The 26,982-nt window shown below is 43.6% G+C and overlaps 1 protein-coding gene across 38 annotated transcripts in view; it reads right to left on the reverse strand.

Moving 5' to 3' along the window:
- nrxn3a (neurexin 3a) overlaps positions 1-26,982 on the reverse strand; it is a 2,002,176-nt gene that overhangs the window by 1,381,947 nt on the left and 593,247 nt on the right. The gene's annotated exons all lie outside the window — the stretch shown is intronic.

Here is a 26,982-nt window from a genome sequence, read left to right on the forward strand (position 1 = left end):
ATAAACAGCAGTCTCAGGTATTCTCCTCTCTCTAGGGACTGGCTCTGAATTAGCAGGTCAGAGCCCATGTAATGTGCACATGTAAACAAAGGGTGACTTGGTGATGGGATATCGGCTTCCAGGGAGTTATTTCATCTATAGACTTGTATTTTAATATTGTCTACTGCAAATTTTGGTTGTTAGAATTCTAATTTAAACATTCGGGTTTGTCTTTCTGTTTGGAGTTAAGAATTAGCTTTTAAAAACATTGCCAGGGTGGGATGGATCTTTGAGAATGCTGGCGGCCTTTCCTTGACAGCGGGCCTGGTAGGTGGATTCTATAGATGGGAGATTGGCCTTTGTGATTGTCTGGGTCAAATTCATCACTCTGTGTAACTGTCTCTGATCTTGAATGGTACAGTTGCCATACCAGGTAGTGATACATCAAGACAGAATGCTCTAGATGGTGCGCCTATAAAAACTGCAAAGAGGAACCTCAATTATCCAAATATCAATTATCCGAATATCGGGTTATCCAAAAGAGATTTTGAGGTCCCGATAGAAACATTAGATCAAAGAGGTGTTTCCAACACTGATTGCATCTTTTGTTTACAATGATTAAAAGTGAACTCGGCTTACTGAAATGCTGCCAAGAACAGTTCTGGAAATCAATGTGAGATCAGGCACCATCTCCAAATGACTGACTGCCTGCCCTCTCTGTCTCTCTCCCCACACTTTCTCTGGAGTTTTACACGAGGGTGTACCCTCAACACCCCTTCCCTAGATAATCTCTCCAACATTGTCCTGTACAGAGCAAAGGTGGAACCTGTCAAAAATGTGTGTGCGCGCGCACGCTATTTGGAGACTCAACTCCCCCCAAAAGGTAGCAGCAGTCTTACTGTTAGTGTCCAGTTTGGCTACCTCGGGGGAGGGGGTGTGTGGGCGGATAGTGGGACGGGTTTGAGGGGGTCAGACGGAGAGGCGGAGGTTGGGGCCCACGGGGGACGGGGGCTCGCACGCGGTGTGCTTCTGCCAAGTCTCTTGAATGGGGAGCAGACTTTAGCAAGTGCTCGGTGTTTCACTCCCATTGAACTGATTGGGGAGGAGAGGAATCTTCAGCAATGCTGCAGGTCCTTTACACAAGTGTGTCTGTGCAGAAACAAACCCTGAGACAGAGAGAGTGAGCAGGGCAGGCGGAGCGAGGAAAAAGGAAACTTCCGAAAACTCCAAGCCCCAGAGGGGAGGCATTGAATCAATTAACCGAATAATCAATTATCCAAATGAAATAGTGCCCGCCCATTTCATTCAGATAATCGAGGTTCCTCTGTATGTGCAAGTGAGAGAAAGTTAACAGAAATACTGAGGAGCTACCCAGAGGGGGACAACATTTCAGATTCTGACTTCTAATTTCAGTCTGTGCTGGGAAGTGACTTAGGAGAGAAAGAAGTATTTAGCTGCTCACCTACATTGTTAATGAGCACAGTATAAACTCTGAACATATTACTGCCTTTTCACTAAGGGGTGGGCGATTTCATGACTGTGCGGCATATTTTAAGGTGAGACGTGAATGAAAGAATCAAGGTTCAATTTTTTTTTACACAGAGTGGTTCGTATGTGGAATGAACTTCCAGAGGAAGTGGTGGATGTGGATACAGTTACATTTAAACGACATTTAGATATGGACACAAACAAAAAAATGTTTGGAGGGATATGGGCAGATGCAGGCAGGCGGGACTAGTTCAGGTTGGGAACATGGTTGGCATGGACTGGGTGGACCAAAAGGTCTGCTGTTGCACTGTCTGACTCTATATTGAAAGTGACCCTATTTATGTAGAAAATCTGAACAAACTAAAATCAACACTGTTAACATATGAAGTACAAAATGAATGTACTGAAACCTGTTAAGGTTTACAGTATAAACTCTGAGCATATTGAAACTTACTTTGTTAATGTACAGAATATAAAATCAGAACATACTGAAAACTACTGCTTACGTACACAGAATAAACTCCTATGCTATTACCTACTCCGTCAATGTGTACAGCATAAACTCTGAACATACTAAAAACCAGTCAGTGTGATTGCAAAGTTAATTCTTCTGTAATGGCTGCACTGGGAAAACTGTAACTATATTATGAATTAATTCCAGTTTTTGCCTACTGCTGCTGTTTCTACAAGTCTTCGTCCACAGGTTCCATTTTTGCTCACAGATTGTGCCTTTCACTTGATGATCCATGTTGGAACCAGGTAAGCCATTCACCAGGAAGACAAAAGTCACCTCACCATCTAGTCTTTACTTACAAAGCACAGAATCCTTACAGTGTGGAAGCAGGCCATTCGGCCCATTGAGTCCACACCAACACTCCCACCCAGACCCACTCCCTTATCCTTCTAACTCTGCATTCTCCACGGTTAATTCACCTAACCAGCACATCCCTGGACACTTTGGGCAAAATTAGAGTGGCTACCCACCTAACATGCACATCTTTGGACTATGGGAGGAAAACAGAGCCCCTAGAGGAAACCCGCATAGAATGGGGAGAATGTGCAAACTCCACACAGACAGTTGCTCAAAGATGGAATCAAACTCGAGTCCCTTGTTCTGTGAGGCAGCAGTGCTAACCACTCATCCACCCTGCCACCCACACTATTGGCTGTCCAATGACCCAGTCAGTCAGATCACAAATAATACCTTTTGCAGACTTGCCCCGTCTAATGGACTTTGCATTTGCATTTGCATAATTAGACCATGAGCTGGGGGTGGCAACGAGTAGTAATAATGTGTTCAACTGGAATAATTGGACCCTGTGGCAGTTCCAGCAGATTGGAAAACAGCAAATTTGACGCCACTGTTTAAAAAGGGAGGTAGACAAAAAATGGGGAATTATAGACCAGTTAGTTTAACTTCTGTAGTGGGGAAATGCTTGAGTCTATTAACAAGGAAGGAATAGCAAGACATCTAGATAAAAATTGTCCCATTGGGCAGATGCAACATGGGTTCATGAAGGGCAGGTCATGCTTAACTAATCTTTTGAAATTCTATGGAGACAATACGAACACGGTGGACAATGGGGACCCAGTAGATGTGGTGTACCTGGATTTCCAAAAGACATTTGACAAGGTACTGCACGAAAGGCTGCTGTATAAGATAAAGATAAGGGCAATGTATTAGCATGGATAGAGAATTGGTTAACCAACAGGGAGCGAAGAGTGGGGATAACTGAGTGCTATTCTGGTTGGCGATCAGTGACTAGTGGTGTGCCTCAGAGGATGTGTCCACTGGCAGGTGAAACTAGGACAAGAAGACACAGCCTCAAAATTAGGGGGAGCAGATTTAGGACTGAGTTGAGAAGGAACTACTTCACTCAGTGAGTTGTGAATCTATGGAATTCCCTGTTCAGAGAAGTGGTTGAGGCTTCCTCAGGAAACATTTTTAAAGCTAAGACAGATCATTTTTGAACAGTAAAGGAATTAAGGGTTATCGTGAGAGGGTGGGTTAGTGGAGCTGAGACTACAGAAAGCTCAGCCATGATCTTATAGAATGACAGAGCGGGCTCGAAGGGCCAGATGGCCTACTCCTGCTCCTAGTTCTTAAGCTCTATATTCTAAGCTGAGAAATTACCCTGGATACGAATACCAAAGTGCCATAGCAAACCGATAAAGATTACATAATGCAATACTTCTTGTCAATGTCTTTCCATCCAAGGAGATAACTGATATGAATGACACCCTGCCCATTCTTGGTTGTGGTTTTGGAACAACACACTCTGATAATGATTGCCCCTCCAAGGGAAATTGTAAATCCAGAGGATGCAGGAAGGAGTACTTCTCCCTCAAATAGGGAGTTATCATCAGCCCAAATTACACTCATCAAAACAGAGAAACATTGAGGATTGGAGCAGGAGTAGGCCATCTGGCCCTGCTCCACAGGATCATGGCTGATTTATCCTGCTCAGTCCTCTATTCCTGCCTTATCCGTATACCCTTCAGTGATATCTATTTTTTTCCCAAAAACATTCAATGTTTTGGCCTTAACTGTTTTCTGTGATACAGAATTCCATAGGCTCAGCATTCTCTGGGTGAAAGAAATCTTTCCTCATTTCAGTCCTAAATGGCCTATCCCAAAGTCTGAGAATCTTGTGCCTAGTCAGCTGTAGAACAGTATTCACAGAGGCCTGAGAGAAAATGTCCTGATGATTTGATTTAGGTATGGAAGAAATGGGTTCGCAAGGAACGGGAACAGTTTGCTGTGAGAATTTAGGATGAATCACAGAATCCCTACAGTGTGGAAGCAAGCCATTTGGCAAATCAAGTCCACATCAACACTCCAAAGAGCACCCCATCCAGATCCACCCCCTACCTTATCCCTGTACCTCTGCATATCCTATGGTTAACCCAACCAGGATGCACATCCCGGGACACTATGGGTACCTTAGCATGGCCAATCGACCTAACTTGCGCATCTTTGGATTGTGGGGAGGAAGCCCACGCAGACATGGGGAGAGCACGCAAATGCCACCTGCAAACATGGGTGGCACAGTGGCTCAGTGGTTAGCACTGCTGCCTCACAGCGCCAGAGACCTGGTTCGATCCCAACCTTGGGAGACTGTGTGGTGTTTGTACTTTTTTCCCATGTCTGTGTGGGTTTCCTTCAGGTGCTCCGGTTTCCTCCCACAATCCAAAGACGTGCAGGCCAGATGCACTTGCCATGCTAGATTGCCCATAGTGTTAGTACATTAGTCAGGGGCAAATGTAGGGGATTGGGTTGCTCTTCAGGGGGTCAGTGTGGACTTGTTGGGCCAAAGGGCCTATTTCTATACTGGAGGGAATCTAACATAAATAAAAAAGACAGTCACCCGAAGGTGGAATCAAACATAAATCCTTGGAACTGTGAGGCAGGAGTGCTCGCTACTGAACTGCCCTAGGAACAAGTTATTTCTTAAAGAATTCACTGCCTGTTGATGCCTAACAGCATACCAACAATGCATTGAAACAGACCTGCACTTAAAGAACTGCAAGAAATACAATGACCATTAATATTTCACTGCCTGTACATAATAAGTTTCGTTATAAATCCTCTGGTTCATTTGAAAGTTAGTTTGATTTGTGCTGATTTATGGGACAACAGCCAGTCTGCATATACTAAAAAAAATTAAGACTATTCTTTATTCTGTCAGGTTTAATGCCCCATGTAAGTCAAATTCTCAACAAAATTATTGTCCGTGCTTTCCTTGACTAGTGCTTATTCATAGCAATATGATTTATAGATCACGTTTAATATGATACAATAGGATCATTGTAATGATTCACATCAATGACAACAACTGATAAAATGCCAGATTAACCTCAAATATGTTCTTGCTATATCCATGCAGCTGGAATCAATGATTTACAAATACATAATGCATATGTACTTCTAATTACAAACAGTACAACAACTTGTACCAATACAGCACCTTTGACATGATAAAGCCTCACTGTGTGCTTCTCAAGTGCATTACAACACAAAACTATGACACTGAGCTATTCATGAAGATGTGGGCCAGAAATTCAGTTCCAAGACAAGTCTTAAAATCTATAAATTCACACGATAGCTACTGGACGAATCAACACCATGTTTTACAATTGTATGTTGATCTGAGTTTGATGAGTTTTGCAATCACACTTCAAGCCACTATCCTATCTTGTTTTAATTTTGGCAGGCTGCATGTACAGGAGAGGAGACTGGTTCAGACTGGTTCCTCTTGGTTCTGACACAGGGCTTCCCGAAGGAGGGGACTGGAAGCAGGAGTCGGGTTGCAAGCTGAAATTTCAGGGTTGGAAGCTTTGAGGCTGCGATGGCCATGGAGCTCTGACAGAGTTATAGCCAAGTTATAAATCGCTGGTGTCACATTCTTCCACCCACCACTGCCCCCAATTCTTCCTCTACCTTTAAACTCTTACACTTCTCATGACAATCTTCAAGTCTCAGATTGATGCTGCCGTGGGTATTATATGCTTAACGGATGCAGAATCACAGGACTATTACCGTGCAGCAGGAGGCCAGTTTGCCCATTGTGTTTGCACTGGCTCTCTAAATGGGAACTACGACTTAGTCCAACTCATCTGCTTTTTCCCGATGACCTTGCACCTTATTTAAATGAAAACAATCATCGAATTCCCTCTTGAATGTCTCGACTGAACCACCTCCATCACATTTCCCGGTCGTGCTTTCCATACCCGACCGACCCATTCTGCGCAAAACAGATTTTTCTTACGTCGTGTCCACTTCTGTTGCAAAAATAATTATAAATTTGCGCACCCTCATTTCTGTTCCTTTAATGAGTGGGAACAGTTTCTTCTCGCTTACTCTATCCAATCCCTTAGTGATTGTGAAAATGTCTACTCGATGCTAAGCCTTCTTGTCTCCAAGATGAAATAGTCCCAACCTCTCCAACCTATTCTCGTAAATTACATACCTCCTTATGTCCCCTTCATAATTGACTATATAATCAAAGCCCACCGCTGCATCCCCCCACCAATACCACAACCATCACCTCCTGCTGCTCTTACCACTGTCCACAGTCCAGCCTCTCCTACAACGGCTTGGAATTAATTGTTATGAGTCTGTGAAATCTTCAGATTTCATGCTACGCACAAATGTCTGTAAAGGTAGAGTTAATGTTCTGGGTTCAGTTGCCCTTCTTCAGAACTGACTGTAGCTATGTAAAGGGTCGGTATATGCGCTAAACATGGGGCTGGGGAATGGTGGGAGTGGTAACTGATAGGTGGAGATAAAGCCCAGAGAGAGAGATAAACATTTGGACATAGGTATGCGTGAAGGTCAACTGCGGGGGGTATCAATAGCTGCCAATGGTGACCATTAGTTGCTGACAATGGGATGGTTGTGATATCAACTCATGTGATGACAAGGGGTTGGGGTAAGGAGAGGCAAGGAGGTTATTGGAAAGACTCTATTCCATTCTCCCAGTTTCTGCATCTCTGTCGCATCTGTTCCGACAAAACCACCTGAAATGTTAACTCTGCTTTCTCTTGGTTACTGCCAGATCTGCTGAGTTTTCCCAGCAACCTTTGCTTTTGTTTCTGGTTTCCAGCATCCACAATTCTTTGGGATTTTTATCCATATAGCAGAAGGTTTGACTACTCCCATTGTGAAAAGGTTAGCTGTCTTTTTATATCGTAAGGTCATTAGAAATAGAAGCAGGAATAGGCTATTCAGCTGAGTCTGCTCCACGGTATGGTCACAGATGATCCAACCGTGCCCACAAGTCTGCTTTCCTGTTTGACTAGCAGAACCATTGATTCCATTGTCACTTGTAGCCTTGAATATATTGATTTGCTCTTTGAAGAACGGAATTCCATGGACTAACATCTCTTAACCAAAAAAGAAATCCTTCTGGTTTGTGTCTTAAGTAGGGGAGCCTGTATTTTTAATGGTGTCCCAAATTATAAATTCCCATGAGAAGGAACTTCCTCTCTTGAATCCACACTGGAAGCTTGTATCTCAGAATCTTTGTATATTTCAATGAGATTATTTCTTATTTTTCTTAACTCTAATGAGCGTAGAATCATACTACTCAACCATTACTTCACAAAGCAATCGATAAACTATTTTGGCAACGCCAAAACTGCATATTTTCAGCTTGACTTCTGTTGATCTTTCCTTCTTAGTCAATGCACTCGAGGGGAGGATCAGCATTTACAAATAATTGAGACTGCAGCGCTGCACTATTTAAATGATGTTTTAAAAATCGCACAACACCAGGTTGCAGTCTAACAGGTTTACTTGGAAGCACTAGCTTTTGGAGCGCTGCTCCTTCATCACGTAGCTGTGGAGCAGGATCATAAAACACAGCTCCTGCACCTGCTCCACAGTTACCTGATGAAATGGGAAGTGCTCCGAAAGCTAGTGCTTCCAAATAAACCTGTTGGACTGTTACCTGGTGTTATGTGATTTTTAACTTTGTCCACCCCAGTCCAACACTGACACCTTCACAGGATATTTGAATGATGAGGATATTCTCTAAGACCTGTTTTAATTTTTAACAAAATAAAATTTATGTTCTCGACAACTACTTTAAATTAATATTCTACCTTTCTAACCACGGCACGGTGGCACAGTGGGCGGCACGGTGGCACAGTGGTTAGCACTGCGGCCTCGCAGCGTCAGAGACCCGGGTTCAGTTCCCGCCTCAGGAGACTGACTGTGTGGAGTTTGCACATTCTCCCCGTGTCTGCATGGGTTTCCTCCGGGTGCTCCGGTTTCCTCCCACAGTCCAAAGATGTGCAGGTCAGGTGAATTGGCCATGCTAAATTGCCCGTAGTGTTAGGTGAAGGGGTAAATGTAGGGGTATGGGTGGGTTACGCTTCGGCGGGTCGGTGTGGACTTGTTGGGCCGAAGGGCCTGTTTCCACACTGTAAAGTAATCTAATCTAATCTAAACACTTTTCTCGACTGCCGTGTTCTTCACACCTTTCTTATGATCCTTTCTCCTTAACCCTGGCAGAAACTCTTTTCTCTCCTCTGTAAATATATCCATATGTTTATGGCAGACACAGAAGATACTAAAAGTAGATTGAAGTTGTTTTGGGTATTAACTTGAAGTTAGTATTGTGAAGCCCTGATCACTGAAAGGTGGCACGGTGGCTCAGTGGTTAGCACTGCTATCTCACAGCACCTGGGTCCCAGGTTCATTTCCAGCCTCGGGCGACTGGACCAAGCTCCATCTCCGGGCCATTCACTCACTGTCACTGCACTCACTTATGAGCCAACTTGGATGCCCACAGCTTTTGTGTCTTCACTGCATTAACTATTTGAACATAGAATATAGAGCATTACAGTACAGTACAGCCCCTTTGGCCCTCAAAATTAATCTGAAGCCGATCTAACCTACACCATTCCATTATGATCCATACGTACGTCCAATGCCCATCTTAATCCCTTTAATGCCGCCGAGTCTACTACTATTGCAGGCAGGCTGTTCCACGTTCCCTACTACTCTGAGTAAAGAAACTACCCTGAAACCTGTCTGAAATCTATCACCCTCTACTTAAAGCTATGTCCCCTCGTGTTTATTAGATTCCTTGCAGTGTGGAAACAGGTCCTTCGGCCCAACCAGTCCACACTGACCCTCCGAAGAGTAACCCACCCAGACCCATTTCCCTCCAACTAATGCACCTAGCACTATGGGCAATTTAGCATGGCCAATTCACCTAACCTGCACATCTTTTGACTGTGGGAGTCACACTCTGCCCCCGGAATAAACCCACACAGACACGGGGAGAATGTACAAACTCCACACAGACAGGTGGCCAGAGGCTGGAATTGAACCTGGGACCCTGGTGCTGTGAGGCAGCAGTGCTAACCACTGAGCCACTGTGCTGTCCTGTGTTAGCTTTCACCATCCTAGGAAAAAGGCTCTCATGGTCCACCCTATCTAAGCCTCTGATTATGTTGTACGTCTCAATTAAATCACCTCTCAACCTTTTTCTCTCAAACAAAAACGGCCTCAGTTCCCTCAGCCTTTCCTTGTAAGACCTTCCTTCCAAACCAGACAACATCCTAGTAAATCTTCTCTGAACCCTTTCCAAAGCTTCCACATCCTTCCTAAAATGTGGTGACCAGAACTGCATGCAGTACTCCAGGTGCAGCCACACCAGTGTCTTGTACGGCTGAAGCATGACCTTGTGGCTCCAAAACTCAATCCCTCTGCCAATAAATGCCAACACAATATATGCCTTCTGAACAACTCTATCAATCTGGGTGGCAATTTTCAGGGATTTATGCACTGGACACCGAGATCTCTCTGCTCACATACACTGCCAAGAGTTTTACCATTGGCCAATACTCTGCATGCCTGTTACTTATTCCGAAGTGAACTACCTCACACTTTTCTGCATTAAACTCCATTTGCCACTTCTCAGCACAGCTCTGCATCTTACCTATGTCCCTCTGTAATCCACAATATAGATTAGATTATTTACAGTGTGGAAACAGGCTCTTCGGCCCAACAAGTCCAAACCAACCCGCCGAAGCGCACCTACCCAGACCCATTTCCCGACATTTAGCCCTTCACCTAACACTACAGGCAATTTAGCATGGCCAATTCACCTAACCTGCACATTTTTGGACTGTGGGAGGAAACCGGAGCACCCGGAGGAAACCCACGCAGACACGGAGAGAATGTGCAAATTCCACACAGTCGCCTGAGGCGGGAATTGAACCCGGGTCTCTGGCGCTGTGAGGCAGAAGTGCTAACCACTGTGCCGCCCATATCCTTCAGCACTATCCACAACTCTGCCTACCTTAGTGTCATCCACAAATTTACTAATCCATCCTTCTCTGCCCACCTCCAGATCATTTATAAAAATGACAAACAGCAGTGGCCCCAAAACAGATCCTTGCGGCACACGACTGCTAACTGAGCTCCAGGATGAACATTTCCTATCAACCACCACCCTCTGTTGCTGCCAAACCTGCTGGATTTCTCCAGAAATTTCTGTTTTTGTTTGTTTCGGATCTCCAGCATTTCTTTGTTTTATTTTAAGAGTCCATTATAAACTGATAGGCAGCTTACCTTGTGGTATCTGCTAACCCTTTAGGTATTAACTGGCTTAGATTAAATGAATTTTACAGTACACCAGGTTGCCATTCGACCCATTGTGTCTTTACTGGCTCACGAAAGAGCGACCTAGCTAGTCCCACCCTCCAGCCTTATCTCCTTATGCCTCTAAATTTATCACTTTCAAGTAGGTACCCTTGTACAACTTACTTATACAACAAGCACCACTTTCTCAAGGGCAATTCGGGATGAGCAGTAAATGCTGGCTGAATCAGCAATGCCACATCCTGTGAATGAGCTAAAAACGAAAGGGTGGAGTGTGCCTAACTTCGCAAAGTTGACACTGAGGAGAAAAATTTTCTTTCAAAAGACACATACTTCATGTTGGCGAAAGAGATCAAAATGAAATTTTAGGGCAGACACAAGTTCAAAAGCAGAAAACAAAGTTCAGTAGCATCATGGTAATAGACTTGTTTGCAAAGTTGAAAGGAGGCAGAAAAGACTGACAAGGTTGTTGCCAGGGTTGGAGGATTTGAGCTACAGGGAGAGGCTGAATAGGCTAGGGCTGTTTTCCCTGGAGCATCAGAGGCTGAGGGATGACCTTATAGTGGTTTATAAAATCATGAGGGGCATAGATAGAATAAATTGACAAGGTCTTTTCCCTGGGGTGGGGGAGTCCAGAACTAGATGGCATAGGTTTAAGGTGAGAGGTGAAAGATTTAAAAGGGACCTAAGGGGCAACTTTTTCATGCAGAGGGTGGAATGAACTGCCAGAGGAAGTGGTGGAGGCTGGTAGAATTGCAACATTTAAAAGGCATCTGGATGGGTATATGAATAGGAAGGGTTTGGAGGGATATGGGCCAAACACAGGCAAATGGGACAGATTAATTTAGGTATGGTTAGCATGGACGAGTTGGTATGAAAGGTGTGTTTCCGTGTGGTACATCTCTATGACTCTATGACTGTAATTGAACACAATAAATTAGTTTAAATAGCAAGGAGATTAAAGCTTAAGATACAGGAAGAAGACAAGCTGGTGGTTTTAAAATTAGTTTAAAATGGTGTGACTTGTTGGATTTTATTTTCTGTCTTTCTTACTCCTGCCATCAGATCGCTGATACCTCAATATTGCACTACTCATGTGACACAGGAAACGAGTCTATGTGTGAAATCTACTCCTTTCTCCTTGATTAAAACAACACCTACTTTATGCAGTCAGTGGTACTTCCAGAACATAAGCTTTTGTCAGTCCCATAATTCCACACTCGAAAGGAAAGGGTTCTGAAAACACAGTCTCACAAGCACAGTTTTCAAGGCAGGACGATTTTGAAGACATCACAAACAGCGGCAGCACCATTTTCTCCCATTTCCAATGAATAAAGAAACGATGGAGCAAACAATTCCTCCTACCCACCAAATCTACTCCACTCACTGTTCAGATTGGATTATTCACCTGTGAGATGGTTTGTTTTTTTTTTTGGCTCGGGGCACTAAGGAATCCTAAAAAGAGTAGATCACATGCTCAGCCAAAAGGTGCACTTGGAGGAAAATTGCGAGTATACTCTGATAGCCTGAAGGCCAATGCATGTTCCCCACAACATCAACCTCTCTCCTTGACAGCCTGATTGCAAAATCAACCCCTGAGGTTCTGTCTCCCGAATCTTACAGGGAGAAAAAAATAAAACACAGCTCAATCTATTTTCTCAAAGCTCTCAGAATGGATATCAATTCAGCCGTCAGGTAGCCAATGAATGTTTTGGTTAGATAATGTCCTCGGAACCTCGGAATGTGTCAAACGCTTCACACTCAGGGAAGTTGTTTTGGCGTATATAGAGTCATAGAGCTGCACGGCACAGAAACAGACACTTCAGTCCAACTCGTCCATGCCGAACAGATATCCTAAATTAATCTAGTCCCCATTTGCCTGCACTCTGCCCATATTCCTCTCAACTCTTCCTGTTCATATACCCATCCAGATGCCTTTTCAATGTTGCAGTTGTACCAGCCTCCACCACATCCTCTGGCAGCTCATTCCACACATGCACCACACCCTGCATGAAAAAGTTGGCCGTTAGGTCCCTTTTAAATTTTTCCCTTCTCACCCTAAACCTATACCCTCTAGTTTTGAACTCCCCCACCCCATGCAAAAACGCCTTGTCTATTTACCCTATACATGCCCCTTATGATTTTATAAACCTCTATAAATTCCCCATTCAGTCTCCAGGGACAACAAGGCCTGTCTATTCAACCTCTCCCTATAGTTCAAACCCTCCATCCCCGGCAACATCCTTGTAAATTGTTTCTGAGACTGTTATTGCCTGGGACTTTTCCAGAATCTAGAATTCTTGGAAGATTACCACCAGCTAAACCACTTTCTCTCTCTAACTCTGTAGCCACCCTAGGCTGCAACCCATCAGTTACTGAGGTAATGTTGGAAATGTTGCAGCCATTTTGTCACAGCAAGCTCCCATGAAAGCCATGCATGAGGGAGCAATCAGTCTGTTGTAGTAATCGTTGATGTTGGGATGTTCACTGCTCACTGAAAGAGAGACAACTTCACACCTCACAGCACTTCGTGAACTTGGGAGAATTCTTTTACCCTCTTTTCTAATTTTTTTGGGGCTTATTAATGTTTCTGCTATCTGTTACTTAATTACCAAGTTAACTGGCTTGCTTCATTTAACCCTGTTATTTATTTTGAGGTTGAGTACTGTGCCTTCTTTCTGCATTCTGGTGAGACCTGTTTCTTTCCACGGAGTAATGGCAGCTTTTCTTTTTTGTTTTTGGTTCCCCACTGTCAGTTTTATCTTAGCTAAGACACATGTGGTTATTTAATTTAGGTTTATTTACTAAGTCATTGATGAGGTGACAGTCCAATTAATACATTGTCGATAAAGAAAGTGTTTGACAATACTTCATTCAAAACATCCCATCCTTTACCAGCAGGTTCTGTTCACCCATTTCCCCTCTCCCCACTAAACCTCTTCCCCTCCCAGTCTCATTAACTCTTCCCATCAGACATTCCTTAAAAACAAACTCTTTGTCCAAGTTTTTTTTGAACTGCCCTAACACAGTGTCAGAGTTGTTATAATGCAGAAGGAGGCCATCTGGCCTATTGAGCTGGCACCAGTTCTATTACCTGGAGCCAATCTCTGCCCTTTTCCCAATATCACTACACACCAGGGGTGGCACGGTGGCTCAGTGGTCAGCACAGCTGCCTCACAGCGCCAGGGACTTGGGCTTGATTCCAGCGTTGGGTGACTAGTTGCTTGGAGTTTCCTCCAATGGTCCAAAGATGTGTAGGTTATGTGAATTGGTGATGCTAAATTGCCCATGGATGTGCAGGCTAGGGAGGTTAAGAGTTAGGGAAATGCAGAGGATCAGGGATGGGGGGGGGGGGGGGGGGGCAGATCTGGGTGGGATGCTCTTTGGAGGGCTGGTGCGAACTTGATGGGCCAAATTGCCAGCTTCCACACTGCAGGGATTCTTTGATTTTTATCCAAACGATCATCCAATGCCCTCTTGAATTCCTCAGTTGAACCTGCGTCTACCACAGCTCAGGGCAGTGTATTCCATCCTCTAACTACTTGCTATTTGGGGAAAAATGTTTTCTCCTATCATTCTTGCTTCAGTTGTGCAGCACTTCAAACCGACCCCCTCTCATTCGTGTTCCTTTTCTGAGTGGAAACATCTTCTCCTTAACGATTCTGTCCAACGTGTCCTAGACAAAAAAGCCCAAAGAACAGCTGATGCTGGGAATCAAAACCTCTCTTTTCTCTCTGGGCTCCACCTCCACCTACCATTTACTCCTTCCCAATTCCCTCCATACCTTCTCTAGCATATATACCAACCTTTTCTTCAATACAATCAGTTCTGAAGAAGTATCACTGGATCAGAGATGTTAACTCTGCTTTCTCCCCACAGATGCTGCCTGACTTGCTGAATTTTTTTCAGCAATTTCTTATTTTGTTTCTCATTCCTGAGTCCAATCTTGGAAATCACTTCTTTCCAATACATTCACAAATTTACCATAACTTAGTGCCCACAACACTTTGCCTGATGTAGGTTTGCTTGCTGAGCTGGAAGGTTCATTTCCAGACATTTCGTCACCATACTAGGTAACATCTTCAGTGGGCCTCCAGGTGAAGCACTGCTACTGATTCCTACTTTCTATTTATATATCCCATCTACCACCCCCTGAGAAGAAGAACAGAAAATGATATCACCACAGGAAATGAAATCACCAACCCAAAGAAACCCAAAAATACAAACAGAAAGCAGGAATCAGTAGCAGTGCTTTGTCTGAGGCCTGCTGAAGATGTTACCTAGCATGGTGACGAAACGTCTGGAAATGAACCTTTTTAGATTAGATTTTAGATTAGATTAGATTACAGTGTGGAAACCTCTGGCGCTGTGAGGCAGCAGTGCTAACCACTGTGCCACCGTGCCGCCAAACCTTCTAGCTCAGTGAGCAAACCTACATCCAGAACATCAACCTGAGCTACAAATCTTCTCAAAACTGAGGTGTAACAAGTGTTTTGTATGAGTTCAAAAGATTTCTGTGCTCACAGAATCCCTACAGTATGGAAACAGACCATTCAGCCCATTGAGTCCATTCTGACCCGGTGAAGAGCATCCCATCTTGTCCCTGCACTTCCCTGGACACCATGAGTAATTTAGCATGGCCAATCCACCCTGGCCTGTACATCTTTGAACTGTGGGAGGAAACCAGAGCAACCCCACGCAGTCATGGGGAGAATGTGTAAACTCCACACAGACAGTCGCCTGAGGCTGGAATCAAATCCAGGTCCCTGGCGCTGTGAGGTAGCTGTGCTAACCATTGAGCCACAGTACCATGCTTTTGTACGCTATGCCTCTATTAGTAAAGCTGAGGATGCTATCGCTTTATTAACTGCTCTCTCCAACAGTCCTGCTGCCTTCAATGATCTGTGTACATACACACAGTGGTTTCTCTGCTCCTGCACCCCTTTTCAAATTGTGCCCTCTAATTTATATTGTCTTTTAATGTTGTTTTGACCAAAGTGCATCACCTCAGGTGAACTAGGAACAAATTAAGCACCTGTGCATTTTTCAACAGGCTAAAGATGCGATACAAATGATGGCAGTTATTCATTTATCAAGACAAAAGGCAGAGTTGGATAAATTCTGGATAAGCTAGGGTGTGAAAAGTTATTGGTATAGGCGTGGGTATGCAGTAATCAAATTACCAGTGATCTTGGTAAATAGCATGGATTCAAGGGACCAAATGGATGACTCCTGCTCGGAATTACAAATAGATAAGGACCGCTGTCAATGTTACATTTCACAAAAGTGGCATTCATTCAACAGCTGCACAGTAATGTTATTATAACCAATTTGAAAGGGAAACAAAGAGGTTTCTCTAGATTTTATTCAGATGGCCTGATGTGGCAGTTTAAAAGCTTCTAATCAACCTTCTCAGAGATGTTATTACATACATCTAGAGATCAGTGGGCACATGAACCCAACCTTCCTGCTCCAGAGGTAGAGACATTACTACTATGCCACAAGAGCCCATGATTTGGAGACACCTGGGTTGGACTGGGGTGTACAAAGTTAAAAAAAATCACACAACACCAGGTTATAGTCCAACGGGTTCATTTGGAAGCACTAGCTTTCAGAGCGCTGCTCCTTCATCAGATGGTTGTGACAATCACCTGACGAAGGAGCGGCGCTCCAAAAGCTAGTGCTTCCAAATGAACCCATTGGACTATAACCTGGTGTTGTGTCATTTTTAACAAGAGCCCATGTTGAGGTTAACACTCCATTCACCAGCTTCAGCTGACACTGTGTGGACTACTGTAATTCATATAAAGTCATAGAATCTCTAGAGTGTAGAAACAGGCCATTTGGCCCAAGTTCACACCAACCCTCCGAAGAGTAACCCACCCAGGCCCATTCCCCCACCCTATCATTCTACACCCTATGACTAATGCACCCAACCTACAAATCCCTGGAGGAAACCAGAGCACCCGGAGGAAAACCACGCGGAAACAGGGAGAACGTGTAAACTCCACACAGACAGTCACCCGAGGTGGAATTGAACCCAGGTCTCTGGGGCTGTGATGCAGCAATGCTAACCACTGAGCCACCACACTGCCCAGTGATGCTATGAGGACTGGAGCTCTTGGGGTCAAACTTGTAGACAATAGCCTATTTCAAAAGTCCTTAATTGACAATAAATATTTTACTGATGAGGGAGTAAAGAGTTATGGGGACAGGCAACAAAAACACCATTAAGGCCACAATCAGGTCAGCCATGACCTTTTTGAATCGTGTGGCAGGTTTAAGTGGATGAATGGTCTACTCTTATCTTCTAACTCATTTGTTGGGTAGTGTTGTAGAATAGAGCGACCTAGGGGTTCAGGTACATAATTTGTGGAAGTTTGCATCGTAGGTAGACAGGATGGTTAAGATGATGTCAGGCACGCTTGCCTTTATTGCTCAGACCTTTGCATATGAGTTGTGATGTCATGTTGAGGTTGTACAGGACATTGGTGAGGCCTCTTCTGGTGAGTAAGAAGAATAACACATTGAGTGGCAGTCTCTAGCAGTGTCCTGAAGGGCCAGTGGTTTTGTTAACAATTGTCCAAGATTAATGGCCCCTGTACCAAGTGCTGAGGTGAACTGCTGAAGGAAGTTGGAAAGGGGACCTCAAAGAGGAGGTCGGTTTGCATACACAAGGGATCCAACACTCGTTTAGGCCACAATCGTCACACAAGAGCCTTTGCCAGTTGGCACATTTCTGGGTGGGAGATGGTAATGCTTTATGTGCATGCTGCCCACCTTATTGGACCCATACATGTCAGCTTTCCAGCCTGCAAAACAGGTATCACCAAACATCAGCATTAAAAAAAACATTTGGGCAATTAAAAAGGGGAAGATGCACTTTGCTAAAACTGGGACTGTGATCCTTCCTATCAAAGAATATTTTATATATACACATATCTAAAACAGTCACTATTCAGTTCCTTGTCGAGAGTGTGATGCTGGAAAAGCACAGCAGGTCAGACAGCATCCGAGGAGCGGAAGAATCAATATTTCGGGCAAAAGCCTTTCATCAGAGCTTGGTTCAGTTCCAGCCTTAGGTGACTATCTGTGTGGAGTTTACACTTTCTCCTATAGTTTGCTCCATTTTCCTCCCACCGTCCAAGATGTGCAGGCTTGGTGGATTGGCTGTGCTAAATTGCTCATAGTGTCCAAGGATACCTAAACTAGGTGGATTAGCCATAGTAAATGCAGAGTAACACAGATAGGTTGTATCTGGTTGGGATGGTCAGTATGGGCTGAATGGCCTGCTTCCACAAATGGGATTCTAAGTAGCTGAACTGATTGATTCTGCCACAATTAGATATAAAAGCAAAAGTACTTCTACCTGCAATTTTAAACTTATTCAAGTGAGTGGAAGCACAGCTGCCTTCATATAATCTCTTCAACTATGCACTTTACACATTCTAGAGACCTGGTTTTGAGTGGAAGAGTACTGATCGACACAAAGAAACTGAAAATGAGGTAAGATGGAGCAGAGAACAAGGCTAAAGTAAGGAATATTTGCCAAATGTTTGCCCATTCATATCAGCTATGAAAATCTCCGTATTCCCTCTCAAATTGCCTTTCCACCTTAAAAGAGTCACATCAGATTCAAACTGTGAACTGTGTTTCTTTCCCCATAGATGCTTCCAGATCTGCTGAGTTTTCCCAGCATGTTCTGTTTTTATTTCAGATCTCCAGCATCTGCAGGTTTTCAATTTTAGAGTAATCCAGAGATCCAAGTGAATATATCTGGGAACACAAGCTCAAATCTCACCAGGTTGGAAGAGTGTAATTTAAATTTGATTTGAAAATTGGGATTATGCAGCTATTCTCTACAATGGTGACCATCAGAGTGATCAGTAATTGTGGTGAAAACCCATCTGCTTCATAAATGTCTGTTTTAGAGAAGGGCATCTGCTACCATTACTGGATGACCTTGTCTACAAGTGATTTTAAAACCGCAGAAATGTGGTTGGCCGTTAACTACACACTGCAGCAACCTTGAAAACCATTCAGTCAAAAGCAATTAAATATGGGCAAGAAGCACTGGCGATGCCTGTGTCTTGTGAAAGAATAAAGAAAATGTTAGATATAACTGAGTAAAAAGTCACCAGTGTGGAATTGACACTGCTGCCCTCTTACTAACTCACCACAACTCTTGTTGCTTTCCTTATCCATTCAAGGATGTGAATGTTACTGGCTAGATCACCACATATTGCCATACCCTAATTGCCCTTGTGATGATTAGCTACCTTCTTCAGCTGCTGGAGTGCCTGGATTACAGGATGAGCCACAGTGTTGTTAAGAAAGGAGTTCCAGATGTTGATTCAGCAACAGTGAATGAATACCAGTTTGTTTCTAAATCAGAAACAGAAATTGCTGGAGAGACTCAGTAGGTCTCACAGAATCGGTAGAGAAAGCACAGCAAATAATTTGAGTCCAGCAACTCTCCTTCAGAATGTTCAGCATCTATTATACAATGACACACAGGTCCCATTGCACCTCTCCCTTTCCCAATCTATCACCATTCAGATAATAATCTGTCTTCCTACTTTTTGCCAGCAAAGTGGACAACCTCACATTTATCAATGTTTTACGTCATCTGCCATATGTTTATCCACTCACATACTGGAGACCTACAGCCAACCTACATTCAACTATGGTTTTATATTCAAGCACGTGTTCAGTTCATTTGTTCTCCATTGTGAGCATTGTTGATACAGTTATCTATTACCCTATTTGGAGTTACTTACAGTAGGATCTGCTTGGCCTTCTCCTTAGATATCTCTGGCATTTTCCCTAAGGAATATGGATTTAATCTCCATCTCCAGCTAAGCAACGTCTGACCTTTGAGATTTCTTCATTTGACTATGAGTGCCAAAGGATTCCAGAATACAAAGTGTCCATACAAAGATCCCTCAAAATACCAAGATACAAAATTGACCCAAGATGATTAATTTCACCTTCAAACGAAAAACAAAATGTCAACGCAAAGACATAGAAGGACCAGGGACCAGCAGTCTCAAAGAATATTAAGTGCAATCTCGTTTCACTTCCTCAGAAATGTTAGAGAAGAAAACAATGAAAGTAAACAGTTGTAGAATGATTATTACCCATTTCTATTGTGTCCTTTCCTTAAAAAAAAATTATTAATCTGCTCAGCTTAACCTATATAGATGAGAGGCTATCACTTGGTAAAGCAACATGCAATTTAATTACATTTCACAGCTCCAAAAAGCAGCGCACGCTATCTTTGAACGTGAAATTGCTAATTTAAAGTACCCTTACAGCAAATCATGGGTGGCTTAATGTAAGATATAATGAAGTTGCAATGTGTATATCTGCTGAAACAAAACAAATTGCAAAACAAATCCCTATTTTTAATTACCCAAAATGGCAGAGAATGTGAAAAGTATTGAACACAGAACCAAATGCTTTGGCATCACTGAAATGCTTTTGAAGGGACATCACTGTTAAAATATAGAGGATGTTTTTTTAATTATGGAATCTTTGGAATTTTCCAGCCTTGAGATGCTCAGTTTTCAAGCATGGTCAAGACTAAGGTTAGTACATATTGGATTCTCAGGACATCATGGGAAATGTTGGGATAGGGAATTTGATCTGGATATAACTGAATGTCAAAGCAGACTCTATTGGCTATACCGTCAATTACTACTCCTGTTTCTTACATTTTTAATTTTCATAAACTTACAGCTATCAACCCATTTTTATACTTCACTCTCTTGTTTGTGGAATCTAATCTATGCCATCAATTTAGAATGTATCACGAACAGGTGAAGGGAGCGAAAAATGCAGAACAACAATACACGACTTCTGGCTCTGCAAAGAATGGGCCATTCTCTCCAATCGTGATTAACATTTATTGTGAACAACTACTTACTGTTAACCATTTTATTGTTAACAAACCTTTTGCAAAAAGGGCAAAATTTGTTTGGGAAAGTGTTCTGAAGTTACATCCCCAGGCCTTCAACAACTGTCACCAGTTACAGGTACATTGGATAAATAGTCAATAGTAAGAGTCAGTCATAGAGTCATAGAGATGTACAGCATGGAAACAGACCCTTCAGTCCAACATGTCCATGCCGATCAGATATCCCAACCCAATCTAGTCCCACCTGCCAGCACCCAGCACATATCCCTCCAAACCTTTCCTATTCATATACTCATCCAAATGCCTTTTAAATGTTGCAATTGTACCAGCCTCCACCACTTCCTCTGGCAGCTCATTCCATACCTGTACCACCCTCTGTGTGAAAAAGTTGCCCCTTAGGTCTCTTTTATATCTTTCCCCTCTCACCCTAAACCTATGCCCTCTAGTTCTGGACTCCCCCATCCCAGGGAAAAGACTTTGTCTATTTACCCTATCCATGCTCCTCATAATTTTATAAACCTCTATAAGGTCACCCCTCAGCCTCCAATGCTCCAGGAAAAACAGCCCCAGCCTGTTCAGCCTCTCCCCATAGTTCAAATCCTCCAACCCTGGCAACATCCTTGTAAATCTTTTCCGAACCCTTTCAAGTTTCTCAACATCTTTCTGATAGGAAGGAGACCAGAACTGCACACAATATTCCAACAGTGGCCTAACCAATGTCCTGTATGGCCGCAACATGACCTCCCAACTCATGTACTCAATACTCTGACTAATAAAAGAAAGCATACCAAACGCCTTCTTCACTATCCTACCTACCTGTGACTCCACTTTCAAAGACCTGTTAACCTGCACGCCAAGATCTCTTTGTTCAGCAACACTCTATAGGCAAAAGTGAGGACTGCAGATGCTGGAAACCACAGTTTAGATCATTATGTTGCTGGAAAAGCACAGCAGGTCAGGCAGCATCCGAGGAGCAGGATAATCGACGTTCCGGGCAAAAGCCCGATTCCTGATGAAGGGCTTTTGCCCAAAATGTCGATTTTCCTGCTCCTCAGATGCAATCAACACTCTATAGGACCTTACCATTAAGTGTATAAGTACTGCGGAGTCCCTTCTTTTTATGTAAAAATATTCTTAGTTCTCCATTGTAAGTTGACCTCTGACATTTGGACCAACATCCTTAATTTTTCACATACTTTGTACTGGTTTTGGCAGGAATAGCCTTTCTCCCCCGCCTCACAATTGCTCCTTTTTGAAATTGTCATCTGAAATAGATCACTGGACAGCTCTCCTGGCTGAATTCAGCACCATGACCAGCGACCACCAAGGCTTCATCATTATCGGCAGTTCCCAAAACCCGGTTGAATTTAAACTCCTTGGGAATGTAGCTCAGGCATTAGTTAACTAACAATTTGGTTTTGAAAACTCAGCTTTTACATGCGTATATATTAGTTGGGTCATACAATAATACATGAAATAATTAGATGAAGTCCTCATGTTGAACATAGCAGTGGCGAAGAAAAGGTTGAACTCTCTGAAAGTTATCTTTATTTTAAATTAATGAGTATGGTGTCGATGCAAAGCGATAGTACACACTTTTCACTGTATTTTACATTGAATACGTGTGACAATAAATAATTCAATGAATTCGAATGGATCACCTGAGGAAATTGTCCAGCAATAATCCATTGTAACTTCAATACACAGAGCAGAAATAAAGAGGATCTGCATTTATACAGCACCTTTCACAACACTGGTTGCTTGATGCCTACAATATGCATATTAATGCATAAAACAGGTGAGATGCTGATCATTCAGCCCCTTCTCAAATTGCTCCCCCCTCCCCAGCCCGCGCAGTTCTGGACACATCCACGAGTGGAATAATTCTTTCCAGGTTCACCTCATCAAGATTATTCACCACTGACTCTTCTAAACTCCAGTGGAATTACAGCCCAGCCAGTCCACCCTATCCTCATAAGGTAACTCCCTTGCTCCAAGTACTAATCGAGTAAATTTCCTCTGAACTGCATGTGACACATTTACATACTGCTTTAGATAACCAGACCAAAACTACACAGAGTACTCATGATGTGGTCTCTCTTATATCCTATATAACTGAAGCATTTCACATCCTTTGTTTTCTGTTCAATTCCCCTCATAAGAAAGCAAGGCATCCCATTAGACTGCTTGATTACATTCTGTACCTTTATATTAACATTTTCTGATATGGAGCACCTAAATCCCTCTGCACCTCGGTTTTCCACAGTTCATCTCTGTTTTCCCCAGCTGCCAGATCTTTGACCACTAACTCAACCTACCTTCTTCATCAAGTACTTTCCTACCTGAGTGGCACAGTGGCTAAGTGGTTAGCACTATTGCCTCAAAGCACCAGGGACCTGGGTTCGATTCCAGCCTTGGGCAACTGTCTGTGTGGTGTCTGCATGTTCTCCCCGTGCCTGTGTGGGTTTCCTCTGCGTGCTCCAGTTTCCTCCCACAGTCACAAAGATGTGCAGGCCATGTCAAGTTGCCCACAGTGTTCAGGTGCATTAGTCAGGGGTAAATGTAGAGTAATAAGGGAGGGGAATGGGTCTGGGTGGGATACCCCTTGGAGGGTCAGTATGGACTTGTTGGGCAGAAGAGACTGTTTCCGCACTGTAGTGATTCTACCTAGCTTTGTGTCATCTGGAAATCTCACTACTGAGCTTTAATGCCCCTCAGCTAATTCATCAATGGGATTTGTTAAAAATCTGTGGCCTCAGCATAGACCTTTGCTGCATGATAGGACACACAGGACAAACTTGTGGAGAACAAGCTCCACTTAACCTCAATGTAAGAATGACTTGATAATCTGCTATGGGATGTTGTCTGAGGAATAATTGGCCTGAACACCAGGGAGTACTCCATTACTATTCTTTAAAGTTGTACCGCATGGTCTTTATTTTCGCCTGCCTGAGATGGTAGCTGTCTCCGCTGAAAGATGCAGAAAGTATAGAGGGGATGTCAGAGGCGAGTTCCTTACGCAGAGAGTTGTGAGAGCATGGAATATGTTGCCAGCAGCAGTTGTGGAAGCGAGGTCATTGGGGATATTTAAGAGACTGCTGGACATGCATATGGTCAGAGAAATTTGAGGGTTCGTACATTAGGTTTACCTTACATGAGGATCAATGGTCGGCACAACATCGTGGGCTGAAGAGCCTGTTCTGTGCTGTACTGTTCTATGTTACCTTCAACAGTCCAGCACTCCATCAGCACTGCACTCACATGTTAGCAAAACCGCTAACTGAATCCCAACGCCTACTCTCCATCTACCTTCAGGAGTGTGATGGAATTCTCTCCACCTGCCTGGGTGGGTCTAGCTCCAATAACACTCAAGAATCTTGACACCATCCAGAACAAAGCAGCCCACACTTGATTGGCACCGCATCCATATGCATCCATTCCCTGAACCACTGGTGCTCAGTAGCAGCAGTGTGTACCATCTACAAGATGGACTGCAGAAAGTCATCAAAGCTTCTTAGTCAGTGCCTTCCAAACCCCATGACCACTTCCATTGAGAGGAACAAGGGCAGAAATGCTTGGGAACATCAGCACCCGCCAATTCCCCTCCAAGCCACTCGCCATTTTGACTTGGAAATATACCACTGCTCCATCACTGTTGCTGGGTTAAAGTCCTGGAACATACTCATGAACAACATTGTGTGTGCATACCTACATGGCATAGACTGAAGTGGTTCAAAAAGGCAGCTCACCATCACCTTCTCAAGAACAACTAGGGACGGGCAATAAATACTAGCTCAGTCAGCGACATCCATATCCCAACAGCGAGTGATAATAATTAATTCTACAGAATGTTTTAACTTGCAACATATCTACCCTGCCACAAGATGGCAAACTTGACCAGCTTGAAACTGAGAAGGTCAATATGATATTTTGTATTGTTGTCAAGTATACTCTCATTTTGAAAACAATATTGAAGCAACAAAGTGGAAAGTGAACAATCTTGAAGACACCATAATTCTTGTTCTGGCTGAATAGAAGGACAAAATGTCAGACTGAGCCCCAGTGAGATCTGACTCAACATTTTTTTTTCGCTGCATCGTTCCTTCAGCTGTTTATTTTTCTCCTTTCAATGATGTGGCTATTCAGCAGTGATCCTCAGACAAGGCACCAAAAACTATCAAACAATATGATTGAACTTGAATAAAGAAATCCTAATTATGGATCACCTTGATAACTGGAGATTGTAACACTGCAACTACTAGCCCATGAAATTAGAGTCACCGAGTCCGACAGGACAGAGACAGGCCCTTTGGCCCCAACTGGTCCATGCTGACCAAAATGTCCATTCACACTAACCCCACTTCCCTGCACTTGGCCCATATCCTTCTAAGACGAGAGTGGGGCACTGGAAAAGCACAGCAGGTTAGGCAGCATCCGAGGAGCAGGAAAATCGACGTTTTGGGCAAAAGCCCTTCAGCTCCTCGGATGCTGCCTGACCTGTTGTGCTTTTCCAGCACCACACTCTCGACTCTGATCTCCAGCATCTGCAGTCCTCACTTTCTCCATATCCTTCTAAATCTTTCCTGTCCGTATTTTTGTCCAAATGCTTTTTGAATGGTGTTAATGTACCCACCTCAACCACTTCCGCTGGTAGCTCATCCCATTTGCAAACCTGCCCCCCAGGTTCCCTTTTATTCTTTCCCCTCTCACCTTAAACTGATGCCCTCTAGTCCTCGATTCCCCAACCCTGGGAAAAAGATTGAGTGATGCTTTTTGAATGGTGTTAATGTACCCACCTCAACCACTTTCGCTGGTAGCTCATCCCATTTGCAAAGCACCTTCTGTGTAAAAAAAGGCTGCCCCCCAGGTTCCCTTTTATTCTTTCCCCTCTCACCTTAAACTGATGCCCTCTAGTCCTCGATTCCCCAACCCTGGGAAAAAGATTGAGTGCATTCACTCTATCTGTGCCTCTCAGGATCTAATACACCTGAGATCCTCCCTCAGTCTCCTACGCTCTAAAGAAAAAAGTCCCAATGTGTCCAGCCTCTCCCTGTAACTCAGTTCCTTAAGTCCTGACAACGTCCCTGTGAAATTCTTCATCACCTTAATGCCATATGACCATCAGAAATGTGAACAGGAGTAGGCCATGTGGTCCCTTCAGCCCGCTTCACTATTCAATAAAACATGGCTGATCCAATATTCCTCACATCTGCGTTCCTGCCATAACTCTTGATTGCTCGACAGACCAAGAATCTATCTCAGCCTTTCATATACGCAATGACTTTGATCACATGCTTTCTGTGGCAAGGAATTCTAAAGACTTGCAAACCTCAGAGAGAATAAACTCCTCCTCATCTCAGTCTTAATTGACCCCCCTCCTTTTAAGATGGGCCTATGCCATCTGGTCCCAGACTCTCCCACGAGGGGAAACATTCCCTCGATATCTACCCTGTCAAGCCCGTTACGATTCCTGGATGTTTCAATAAACCTTCTCTCATCTTCGCAATTCTAATCAGTAGAGTCCAACCTGTTTAACCTTTGCTCATAAGACAATCCCTCCATACCGTGGATCATCCTAGTGAACCTTCTCTGAACTACCTCCAACCTGAGGTCGTCGATTTGTTTGCCGAGCTTATGCATTTTTCTGCAGACATTTCATCACCTTACTAGGTGACATCGTCAGTGCATCTTTGATAAGATGTTGGTGGTCTGGCCTCCCCAGTATCACGTGTCTCTGTTTGTCGGTACTTCCCGTTCTGTGTCTGCGTGGTTTTATATGGTTTTGAGTTCAGTGGGTTCATCGATTGAGTTTGAGTTGGAATGCCAGGCTTCAAGGAATTGTCTGGTGTGTCTCTGTGTTGCCTGTACTAGGATTGGTTACATTGTCCCAGTTGAATCCGTGTCCTTTGTTGTCTATGTGGTTGGAAATGAGAATGTACTGGTCCACCAACACGTTATCGAAGATGCACTGATGATGTCACCTAGCGAGGCAACAAAACATCTGCAGAAAAACACACCAGGTCAACGACTCTATGACCTCATCCACAACCCCAGCTACAAATCCTCTCAAAATCTCCTAAATACTCCAACCTGTTGACTTTCACTCAATGGGTTTGGTTTTGGGGAAGAAGAATTAATAACAAAGCCTAGTGAAGAAGGCCTTCTTATCTTCTCCAATTGGCTTTTTCACTCAAGCTGAGTCTGGCTGTGCTCTGACGTCTTTCTGGGTCCACAGAATGATGGAGCGGGGTGGGTGGCCACTCATGGTGTCATAGAGTCAAATAGTGTGGAATCAGACCCTTCGGTCTAACCAGTCCATGCCAATCACGTTCCCAAAGTAAACTAGTCCCGCCTGCCTGCACCTGGCCCATATCCCTCCAAACCTTTCCTCTTCAAATGTTCTGTCCAAATATCTTTTAAACATTTCAAGTGTAACTGCACCCACATCCACCACTTCCTCTGAAAGTTCATTCCACAC

The sequence above is a fragment of the Chiloscyllium plagiosum genome, chromosome 10, assembly GCF_004010195.1.
Source record: "Chiloscyllium plagiosum isolate BGI_BamShark_2017 chromosome 10, ASM401019v2, whole genome shotgun sequence".
Lineage (NCBI taxonomy): Eukaryota > Metazoa > Chordata > Chondrichthyes > Orectolobiformes > Hemiscylliidae > Chiloscyllium > Chiloscyllium plagiosum.